The following is an 11,554-nucleotide window of genomic DNA, read 5'->3' on the forward strand; positions in this document are numbered from 1 at the left end:
CCTTCCTACTATTTTCTGCTCCTCTGATGATTCTCAGTGGGATGGTGAGCAGCACTGATGATGATTCTTGGCAATTGCTGTATTTTCATGCTTTGTATTAAACCCTGCTGTCTGACTGACGACTACACATGGCTCATTTTTCAGACACCAAAAGCACCCCCTCTCAGAAAAAAAAGCCACAGACAGAGATGCCTTTGATCCAAGATGACATTGTGACTTTTTAGCTTTGGGATGGCATTTGGACGCGATGAAAGAAGAACAAAAAATTTGGTCAGCAGACGGGGAAACAGGGAAATGTCAATGATAAGTACAGACTCTAAAAAGTCTTATGTAACGCTGTATGTGACTGTCATGTTAGTTCACTTCTTGAAGAAATTACCCGACACAAAATAATGACCATATATAGAGAGTGTGAAAGCAAGAAAGTATTCACCCTGCACAAAGTGTTCTTTAGCAAAATACTGGAGCACTTCCAGGTTCACAGGATGCTCCTCTGTAGTTCAGTGGAGCACCAAAGCACATGGTTATTTTGAATGTCTTCGTCTGAATCTGTAATCTGATATTTGGAGGGGAGACTGTGTTCAGATGCTCTGTAGCTGCTCGATTCAGGGATTTCAAAAACTCAAAGCAGAGCCTGTAAAAGCTTGTTCAGTCACTGTTTCATCTTTATTGTATTTTTTTTAAAGGCAGATTTATGTACCTGATCCTCCCAAGTCCACTGTGTTGGGCAATCGCGCTGTTTTGGCTGTGGGTACGTTAACTTTTACTCAGAAAAAGAAAAGGGGTTCATGAGCAAATAGGGGAGATCTGAAAAAAATAAACATATGTTTGCTCATCACTGCTTTATAAGCCATGTCAAAGACAGACTGCAGCTGAAATTTAAATCTACATGGGATGATGAGCACGTCAACAGAGTGATGCTGTTTGTCTTGATGGGTATGTACAAAGTTAAAGGGTTGCTATAATGGAGACCTGTATGGCTGATTTACTGCAGCACACGCAAATGAAGAGTGATCACGCCTGGAACATGAAGACGTGGAGTGTTTCCCAGCAGCCAAGCCTGACTTTGAACCAGATTTCTCAAAGTGCTCCTTCAGGCTGAGTCATCCACCAGTTTTCTGTTTTTTTTCTTTTCTCGCAGGGGTGAACAGTGATATGCTCTCATCCAGAAAATATGGTCAGATTTTTACTGCATTTGCAAAGTCAGAAGAGTCTCTCATGACTAAATGCAGGATGAAGATACTGAATGCTGTTATGTAATATAGGCACAGATTCATCCAAGCGTCTATGAAGAATGTCTCTGTTTCTGTTAATATCTCTCACACTAACACTCTGCTGTGATAGCCATGAAAGGGATGGCCACTCAGCTCGTACATATTACATTAGTGAGCAGTTGCCTCTGGAGGCCTGTCCAGTTATTCTGGGTGAGCTCTTCTGGCGCCATGTGATGTCGATTGGAAATGAAGAGGGCGTCGCTGGCTACTAGGCAACTGCAACGCAGCGCAAATCAGCAACAAGCCAACAGGAGCCGCAGATAAGATCTCAATCTCACCTAATATCAATCAGTCTCGTCTTTGTTATGCAAATATGGAAATTGTATTTGCAAGTAATAAGCAGTGAGCCCACTCCTTCTTGCTGAAGGATGGTTTCTTGAATCAGACATCAAAGCAGAAAATTAATGTTGCTTCTTTTATCAGTCACTCAATCTTTTCAACAGGATTACTTTGGAAAACACTCAAAATCCTAATGGCCACACATTGACTCACACCAATCTGAGCGAGACAACGATGACAACAACACAAAGCGATGGAAAAAAACAAAAGAGCGGTTTTATCAAGGTGGTGGGTGGGGTATTTCAGCATGAGGATGTGACTGAGAGGCAGAGTGTGGGCATTTTTCTCACATTTTCCCACCACAGGCTCAGAAGTGACAGCTGAGACAAGACACGGTGTCTCTCCTTCCCCCACTGCGAGCATGCACAGCCATGGGCAAATGTCAGTCAAAGACATCAGCCTTTTGTTTTCAGCTTTAACTGTATCATCTATAGCCTCAGCATCTCTCTTTTGTCTTTTGTCTCTTAATCAGTATAATCTCTTCTCTGCTCCTTGTGTATTGCTGTATATCAAGTTATCATTAAATTTTCTTTTTTTTTTTCCCAATTACTCCTCTTTTTGCCTCTGCTGTTTCTATTCTTCACTTATAACTTGACAGCATTCACTAACAAGACCTGTAAGTACTTTTCAGACTCTTTTTCAGATTTTTACAGCACCCTGCAGTTAGGGTGATGGTAAATGGTTTCACAGAGAGAGGGGGATTGTTATCCCTGTGTAGTTTGTTGACATGCTGCAGGTGGTGGCCTGTTGCATGTCCAGCTGAGCCGGGAATGTGGAGGCCCTTTGGGCGCAAAGCAGCCAGATTCAACTGTGAGGGCAGGAGAGGGGAGAGGGTTCTCCTAAATAGCTAATACTAGGAGTATTAGTATATTAAAAGTATGACAAATCTTTAAAGCATTTAAGGCATTAAAGCACCGTAAGAGATTTCAGAGCATCCAACTGCAAAGCAAAACGGTATACAGCCATGTCTTTAGGTCACAGTACACGTGATGGGGGGAGGTTAGTTCAGTGACAGGCGGAAGATAAGCAAAATGGCAGCAAGCTAAGCTACACCATCTGAGGACCCTTTCTCGTCACACCCTGGGGGTCTCCTCTAGTGATTTACTGCAGTCCCTCTGACTGCCTGTGTCTATCTTTAGCGGCGCTGACTTTTATGAGCATGCTGAAGTGAAGACGTGCTCCAGACGCTTGGACCGACTTTACATTATGTCCCTCCTCAGGTTGTGTAAAGCTTGTTTAGTGTGCTGGGAACCCTGCAGAGATAGGCATGTGCCAGAGGAATTCAGGGGTGCAATAGTTGTTTTTTTAGACTTCTGCAGCTCACAACTGCAAGTGTGCTACTGTCTATTAGCTATCCATACATAACTAAGTACATTTACTTAATTGTTGTACTTAAATTCCAATTTGAGGGACTTATACTTTGAGTCACACCTTATTCCTCTACTCCACTATAAATCAAAGTGAAATATTATATATATCAATACGTTTTACCTCTACATTTGTTTGATAGTAAGTGTAGTTTTACAGGTTAACATTTTACATACAAAACAAGTGATGAGCATATGAAATATGATGCATTATTATATATCAAACTACATATGAGTATATAAAATGAGTGCTGAAATGATTAGATTAGTTTAAAGTAACTATATTGGTAAGTGATTTATCGTTTGGTTTTTTTAATGCAAAAATGCCTAAAAATATCATGGTCCACAAATTGAGGTTTTAATTTGCTGGTTTATGATTGACTGATGTGAACAACAATCAGACGATTAATGGATAATAGAAAAGTTAGTTGCAACCCTACACAAAACAATTAAAAGTCAGCTCCACCTTAGCTACAGCAGTAAATGCTGCTTACACTTCAGTAGGAATAATCTAATGATAGGGGGCATTGAGTACTTTTATTTTGATACTTTTTTCTAATAATACATACTTTTACTTAGTTGCATTTGACTAATAATGACTTCTGCTTGTAATATAGTATTTTTTCAGTGCTATATTGCTTTTTCTTCCACCACTGCAGTTACCGCTTTACTACACATGCTAATCTGAACATAATGCAGGGAGTTATTAACAGCTAATGATGCAATACACTCAGAGAGCTTTGAAGTGAATCAGGAGCATCTTCAGAACAGGGTGGAGCTATAAGAGCAGATAAAACCTTTTATCTCACTGAGGAGGCATGGTGTTATTTCTCAGATGCTGCCATTGGTCACAATGTCTGCACTCCTCCCATTCATTCATAACACACACAGTGTGATGGAGGACAATTTAACCCATGAGTGTTCAATTGTGATTTACCTATAGTACTTGAAAAATCCCTGTTTCAAAGCTGTTTTTAAAGCTACATTTTTTAATAATGCTGCACTGCAGTCCTCTCCAGCTGACATACAATGCCTCTGTCTACATGTATGAGGTGATATTATCATTAATCAATGTGGAAATGGTTTGAGACTTTGACCATTTAGTATTATTCTTGACCTTTTTTGGCAATCCTTCATAGGGCTATTGTGATGAAGTTCTCTTACCGCCTTTGGTCTGATGATTCACAAACTCTAGAAGAACCTCCCAGAAGATATTCAAACAGCAGATTCAAATACTTAAACACTAAAAACTAATGTATTAATAATCTGACATTTCCTGTGTGATCAGTTGTTTTAAGATCTGTTCTCATTTATGTCATTATGATCTTTTTATTATTCCAAATTCGTTTTGTTTTTATGTGCTTTCAGTGTTTATTTCTAGTCTCTGAATCCCTGAAACTTGAAAATTTAAACTAAGTTTACAATGTCTATTATTCATTTGGTTGAGTGAGAAACTGGATGAGATTAACTATAAACCTCTTGACATTCAGCTTTTAGAGAACATTTGTCCTGCCTCGGCTTCTTGCAGCTATTCTCTCCTCTGCTTAAGAAACCTCCTTAGTTACATAAAACTTTAATCTAAGGTACATATATCATCTCTCCCATCTCATGACAGTTATTCACCTGAAGCAAAGTAAGGAGTAAGGTGCCTTGTAAAAACTTTACAAGAATCTCATTTTTAAGAGGACCTTCTAACCCAGAAAAAAAAAAAAGGAAAATAATTGTTCAGAATTTCTCAGGTTTTTGTGCACTAATAAATAAATAACTTAATTTTTGTTTTTCATCTTAGCACAGTTTATTAATTATATACCTCTGCCAAACTATAGAGATGTCCTTGTTCACTAAAAGCTGAATAAACATTGCATATACAACATAAACATAAAAAATTTAAATATATAAAATAATAATACTGATTTAAAAAAAAAAGCATATTATCTGTAGTTCAGCTCTTGTAGAACCAGATCAGACTCAAGCTCAACTGTTTATCTGAGCGATGGATCCGCTTTATGTGGTTTTCTACAAGCAATTGCTGACTTATCCTCTTTAATTGTATTTCCTATACTTCAATATATATACTTCTATCTAATACATCCTTTGTGGATGAGTTGCAACCAATGATTAACTAATTTTATAAGCATCACCCTGTTTTTATCTAATTAGGGACTGTGTTTTCAATGAAACGTCTAAGAAAAAAAAAAGAGTAGATAATCAGCAAATATCCAGTGAAATAATGTGAGATTTATCATACTGTCATCAGACTTTTGAGGTTTTAATTTATATCATTCTGTTCAGTAAGCCCTGTAAAACTTTACTAAATCAAAAATATATCATTAATCATGAAAAATATACAATCAATCTACCTACTACAAACAGGCCACAAGCTAAGAATGATTTTGCTTCCTGGAACAAAGGTTTCATTTTGGAAACTGCTGTGCTTTTTTTGGCCTAAAATATTTCATCTGAGTGAAGTGCAACAGATTTTTCAGCACGAAATGTGCTTGAAATGCTCGAAATGTGCTTGACCTAAAGGTTGAGAAGAACATTAAATAGCTAAGAAAACATCCTAAATCTAAGGCTTTTACCAGGATAATCAACTCACTGTATGTGAAAGATTTCTCTCCTGACCCCTGCAGAAGAAAATGGCCTAAAGCCTGACATATAGACTCCATATGGTATGGTTTACACTGGGGGAGGAACGTGCTCTCTCCAACTAGCTTCCATTAAATGCATTCCTTGCAAACAGCCCAATGACGGCATGCTACTGGGTCCCAGCTCTCCAGTTATGTGACTCATTACTCAGGTGTGTTTATAAGTTATTACACAAGAAGAAGAGGATTCTCTGGAGACACTTTGAGACGCTTTGTAACACATTTGGAGCTCCAAGAAAAAGTCACAGCAACTCATCCTCTAAGGCAATTATTCACCTCTAATGTGTCGCAGGTGATGACCTTTTCAAACACATGCACTTACGTTTACACAAACACATAGGAAGAGAGGCAGAGATGGAGAGAGTGAGACAGTGATCATGTATGTATGAGGCCCTGAGGCTTGAGGTAAGCTAGAGTTGTCAACAGGGTCATTTCACTTCACACAGAACCATCAATTACATCCCACCTCTCTACCACTGTATTAGTTTGTTCCTTTAGTGCAGTAGCTGCACGGCCAGCTGGGGAGGAAAAATGGCTATTTGTTGTCTTACAGCCTGAAAGATGAGAGGGATTCTCTGCAGCTTATGTAACATGTCTCTTTTCATTGAATACAGTAAGGGCTTTGTCCATCAGTCTAGATGCCTATCAATAATTTGATGAGTGTAAAATGTTTCTTTTTTTTTTGTATAGATGTGGCACCAGATTTGATCCAAAATAAGAACTAGATCAACAAGATCTGATGACCCAGAGCGCCTGAATTAATGATTAAATACCTGAGTATACACTACAAATTAGAGAGGGTAAACAAAGCCAGATCACCACCCTACTTTATTTATTGTTGAGGTTAAATCCTCACATTAACACAACCTGCGTATCTGACCTCTAAACCATCACATGCCACAGTGCAGTTAAAATAAACACACGCAGGAAACAGAAAAGTAAGCAGTCGATTTCTCTGCGATGACAACATCACAGCCGTTTTGTCGTGGCTCCTTGTTGGTATAGTGTCAGACAGCTTGGGACAGGCTTGAAAAGAGACCTCTGTTACGCCTAAGAATTATTGCAGAAACTAATGCTGTTTCGACTGAATGAGCACAGGGTAGCACAGCCCCCCCAATTTCTCCAGAAAAATGAGCTCATATCCGTCTCATGTCTTTTCCTGTTACCACACATCTCCTCGATGCAAACACTTTCAGAGTTATTTACTTATAATGGCTAAAAAAGATAAACAGACTAAAACAAGTGTTTCTTTTCAACATTTTCTCATGCCACTTCATTTTAATTCACCAAAAACACAGGCCATTTATGAGTCATTTGCTTGTTTAAATAGATATGAAATTCCTATTCTGTGTGTGAGAAATTAATATTTCATTTTCCAAATTGTTATTCTCAACTGTTATTCTCTCCTGTCACAAGGTTACTGACCCAATCAGTGGCCCTGGCAGTTCAACACACACAACTAAAAGAAAAACACAGTCAAATAGACAAAACACAAGCAAATAAAGAACATATCTTCTTCAGTTTCACATATATGCAGCATAATGAAATGCCCTGCAAATATAATAAAGAAAAAAACAAAACAAATAGTGAAACATGCAATGAGTACAAATATAAGAAAACAACAGCATAAATAAGCTGAATAAAAGATACAGGCTAGCTCACACTCATAGATGAAGGACTGAACGGGCCTACTGGGCACAGGCACAGAGGTCAGACCCCAAGGGGTCAGGGGTCCCCAGGGCCAGAACCTCTGTTTAAGGCTACATCCACACAATATGTTTTAATTTTAAAATGTTTTTTTAAAACAAAAATGATCTCCGTCCAGATTAGGTAGATTGGAAATCATCACAAAGCAAATACAGCAACATATTAGAGCAGATCATCTTATTTAAATGTGTTGAATGCAAATATCTGCAATAATATCTGATTCATGCTATGAGTAAACAAAAATAAACTTAAAATATTCATTTTATGAATTTTTTCTAAATGCCACTTATTGTATTGTCAAATTGGGCATCATGTTTTCTTCCTTTTCTTGTGTTGTGGCAGTGGTGTGAGCTCTCAGGGCTGCCGGACATGTTACTGTCATTAAAAACATTACTAACCCAGCACACCTGGAAGAATACAGGAATGTGGACTTCCAGCCAGTGACCCCTGACCTTATGTTCACCTTACAGACACATTTCTTCTCGCTATAAAACCAGACCCAGCACCTTTTCTCACACTCCACACTCCACATTAGTTTGGTCTCTTTTAATTTGACTTTACTACTAAAGCAGTGTTTCAAGACAACAATCAATACAATATTTTATTAATCAACTGATAGTTTAAGTCATTTATCAAGCAAAAAAAACATTTGCTCATTTCAGCTTCTCAAATCTTAAGATAAAATATTAGGGTCTTGGACTGTTGGTCATACAAAACAAGCAATTTAAAGATGTCAACTTGAATGTCGACTTGAATTTTATAGACTTAAATAAATTAAATGATTCAACAACTCATTTAAAACTGGAGGCACTGGGTCAAAGCTAACTGGATTTAAATAAAAAATAAATTTTTTTTCCACATAGGTCTGTGGAGACAACCTGTAAACGCAATAGACATGAAGAATTATTTCCTTTTAAGTTGACTGTTCAGCAAGAGATTGCCTCATTACAGATTCAACAGATGCGGAACAACATTATAATTTGTATTTGTAGTATGTTTGTGTTCACCTGATGAATCTAAATCCAATATTCACTCCTCCTTTTAGCTCTATTTTTGGTCTCCCCCTTCTCCTGAGGGAAATGTCTGGCTCTTTAGCTGCCAAATGCTCCACTATGTTCACCGACTAATTGCTCACTTTCTTTGCCTGCCATTTGTTGCGGGGCAGGTAGTGCGCAGTGCGTTTATTTCGCTGAAAACTGCCTGGTGTGGCTGGAGACAACGCTGATGAGAGTCACGAGAATGAACCAAAACAGTAAAGTTGTGGCTCGTAAAACCCAAACAACGAGTTAAAAGCTAAAACGCTGAGTGTAAGCACAGAGTCAGTGACAGTTCTCTGTGGGTTTGCGGGCGTCCACCTTCGCATACAAGTAGTCATACTTCTACTGTCGTCGTTTTAAAGATGATTACTCTCTTATTAAAGAACCTATCACAAGTCCAGCTGCCTTTGCCTGAGAATATTCACAGATTAATTGATGTATTAATCAATAGTGCAAATAATCGTCAGTTGGAGCACGAGCTATGTTACAAAAAAAGGTGCAATACACTTTATCCTCACCTATCTGATTTCGACAGTGCTAATGCAGGATGGCAGGAAGGAAGTATCATTATTGCGTTTGCTAAGTCAATTTCCTGAGCTCTGGTTCTATCCATCGCCAGTGTGAGTCGAGTGATCAATCTGCAGCTCTGGACGTGATATCATGTTACAATGTGAGACTACATCGATGAGATATGAAGTCGGCGTATGATACTGCTGCTTAAGTGCAGGATTTGCTGTTTTTTTTTATAGGACTGGAGAGGCACGGAAATAGATTGCTCCAGGCTAAGGCATCTCTCCTGTCCTTCTCCTATGATGATGTCTCTCTCTCCTTCTTTCACCTTCTCCCAGCGCTCGTCTCACCTCTCCTGGGACCACAGGCCCAGGCAGGCGGCCAGCTGGTGGTGTCTCACTGGGACTGGCAGCAGAGACACCGAGAGCACAGTCAGATGTAGTATCAAAGACGGTCGGTGCTTAAGGGAGACGATTCTCTTGAGACATAGCAACATACCCTTCCTACCATTGCACTTACAGTAATCCCCTCTTAGGTTTCCATACAGGCTGCTGGCATGACCATGTTTGTGTGTCTGCAGGGATTTTAGCTTTGTGGATGGTTACATAAATCTTTGTATGCGAGAGTGTGCGTGGGTGATAATGATGTGCAAGCATATGTCTGGGTATACCCAAGATACCTCTCTCTATTTCTTGTGTGCGCACGCGCGTGTGTGTGTGTGTGTGTGTGTGTGTGTGTGTGTGTGTGAGTGTATTACAGGAAAACAGTGACTAATGTCTGCCCTCTTCTCTTCGGTAAGCCGATCTGTCCCTGAGGCGAACGAGAGGGCACCGGCTTTTCTGTGCCCAGAGACGTTTTAAAAACACCGCAAAAGCTGCACATGAAGCCTTTATTACAGCACAGCCAGACTCAGCAATCACAAACTCAGTGATGCCCATGAACAGCCAGTCTTGTGTGCAGTCAGAGCATCTATCTCTAGGTGCCCGGAAGGTTAACTTGCTGTCCATTACCTAACCCACAACATCCAGGGGAGGTGACCCATGTAGCGCTCAGACAACACAAGCTCAAACTGGTAGTGCAGCATAACTCACTCTGTGTAAACATGGAAATAGTGAAGTGTGGAGGAAAAAAACACGTTTTGAGCCAATGATGGTGCCATGGTGATAACGTAATAGTGTGTATAGGTACAGGCACTGACAGCCAATATTGATTTTTGTAACAACATAAGATCAAAGAGACCTGATTGATGATATTCTGCTTCTTTTTGTCCAAATGCATGAATGGTCTTTTCTTGAATGGGATATCTGTAGTGCTTTTCCACTGCAACCATATTCTCTGTGGATATGGATAGGGTCACAGAAGGTGACACTTAATTGACCACTGTCATAATGGGCACAGTGTCTGCTGCATACATAATTAATCAGTCACTGTTTTCCACACTGATAACAGCACAACCCGAGACCTCACCTTGTCTTTGAATGCTGGTTGCATTCACTTTGCTGCGCACAATAACTGTGAAACATGTAACACACTCGTGGAGAGGAGCAGCAGTAAAGAGGCAGATCATATGTGTGAACCATGACGAGAACCACTCTACACAATCACAATCTACACCTGATAGCGTTCAGTGCAATTATCAAGCCAGGTGAACGTTCAGGTGGGTTATTACAAGCACACATGGGAAACAAAGGTTTAAGACCAGTTATAATGGTAATATTCTCCTCCAAGATGCTTTTGGAGAGCTGCAGATTTAAAAAGGAAAGGAAACAATGTGGAATTAAACTCTGCAAATAGATACATATGGCCACGGTTTCCAGCATTCATCTCTCGCCCAACAAGAGGGGAGGTTGGATAATAAGAATTAAGACGAGCATTAGACAAGGGTGAGATATGTTGAACTACACTAGCAAGGGGAAGATCTGTTCTCTCTATTTTTAACCCAGAATGTTAATGAAACATCCCCCTAGCGCCCATGAGCTCCCCTTTTTTCCTCAATGAATTGAGTTGAAATAGATTTAGGCAGCAGAATGAAAAATGACTGGCTGAGTTTGGAGATTAATATTGCAGTGAGAGCAGTGATGATGTATTACTGAAAGACTCTTCAGGCCACACAGCGCACTGAAGATGAAAGTAATGAGCAATGTTGCCAGTGTAAGTAATTACTGATTACTCTAATCAGTAAGATAACACAGTCTGAATCTGTTGTGTAATTGACTTTAATTTTACTTTAATGTTGGATGCATGTTGGTTTATCCCCTGAAACTGGTTGATCTACTTTGTTGTTCACTTTAGACTAGTTTCTGAGTAGATTTTATAATTTCATTGTATGCACCATTTTGTTTGTCAAACAATGTGCCTCAATTTGGTACCTCAAATCCATATCCTTTGTTTATTCATTTATTTTTTGTAAACACTTTTTTTATTGTTTGAGATCATATAAGATGAGATCAGATTTGAATAAATCACCATTACAATAGTTTTAACCACCGACCGATAAGCTTCAAGCTGATATAAGGACCATTTGCCTTATAGGGAGATTACATTCACTTCACTGATGTGTGCTTACTCCATATATAACGTGACCATTGCAAACACGCTATAGCTCTGTCTTGTTCTATCAAGCGAGTAAGGGTGCGGGAAAATTGATTTTGGCCATAGGCTGGGTCGGGGGG

Source organism: Seriola lalandi, unplaced genomic scaffold (genome assembly GCF_002814215.2).
Source record: "Seriola lalandi dorsalis isolate HSWRI2012SDOR001 ecotype SW California unplaced genomic scaffold, Sedor1 jcf7180002054832, whole genome shotgun sequence".
Lineage (NCBI taxonomy): Eukaryota > Metazoa > Chordata > Actinopteri > Carangiformes > Carangidae > Seriola > Seriola lalandi.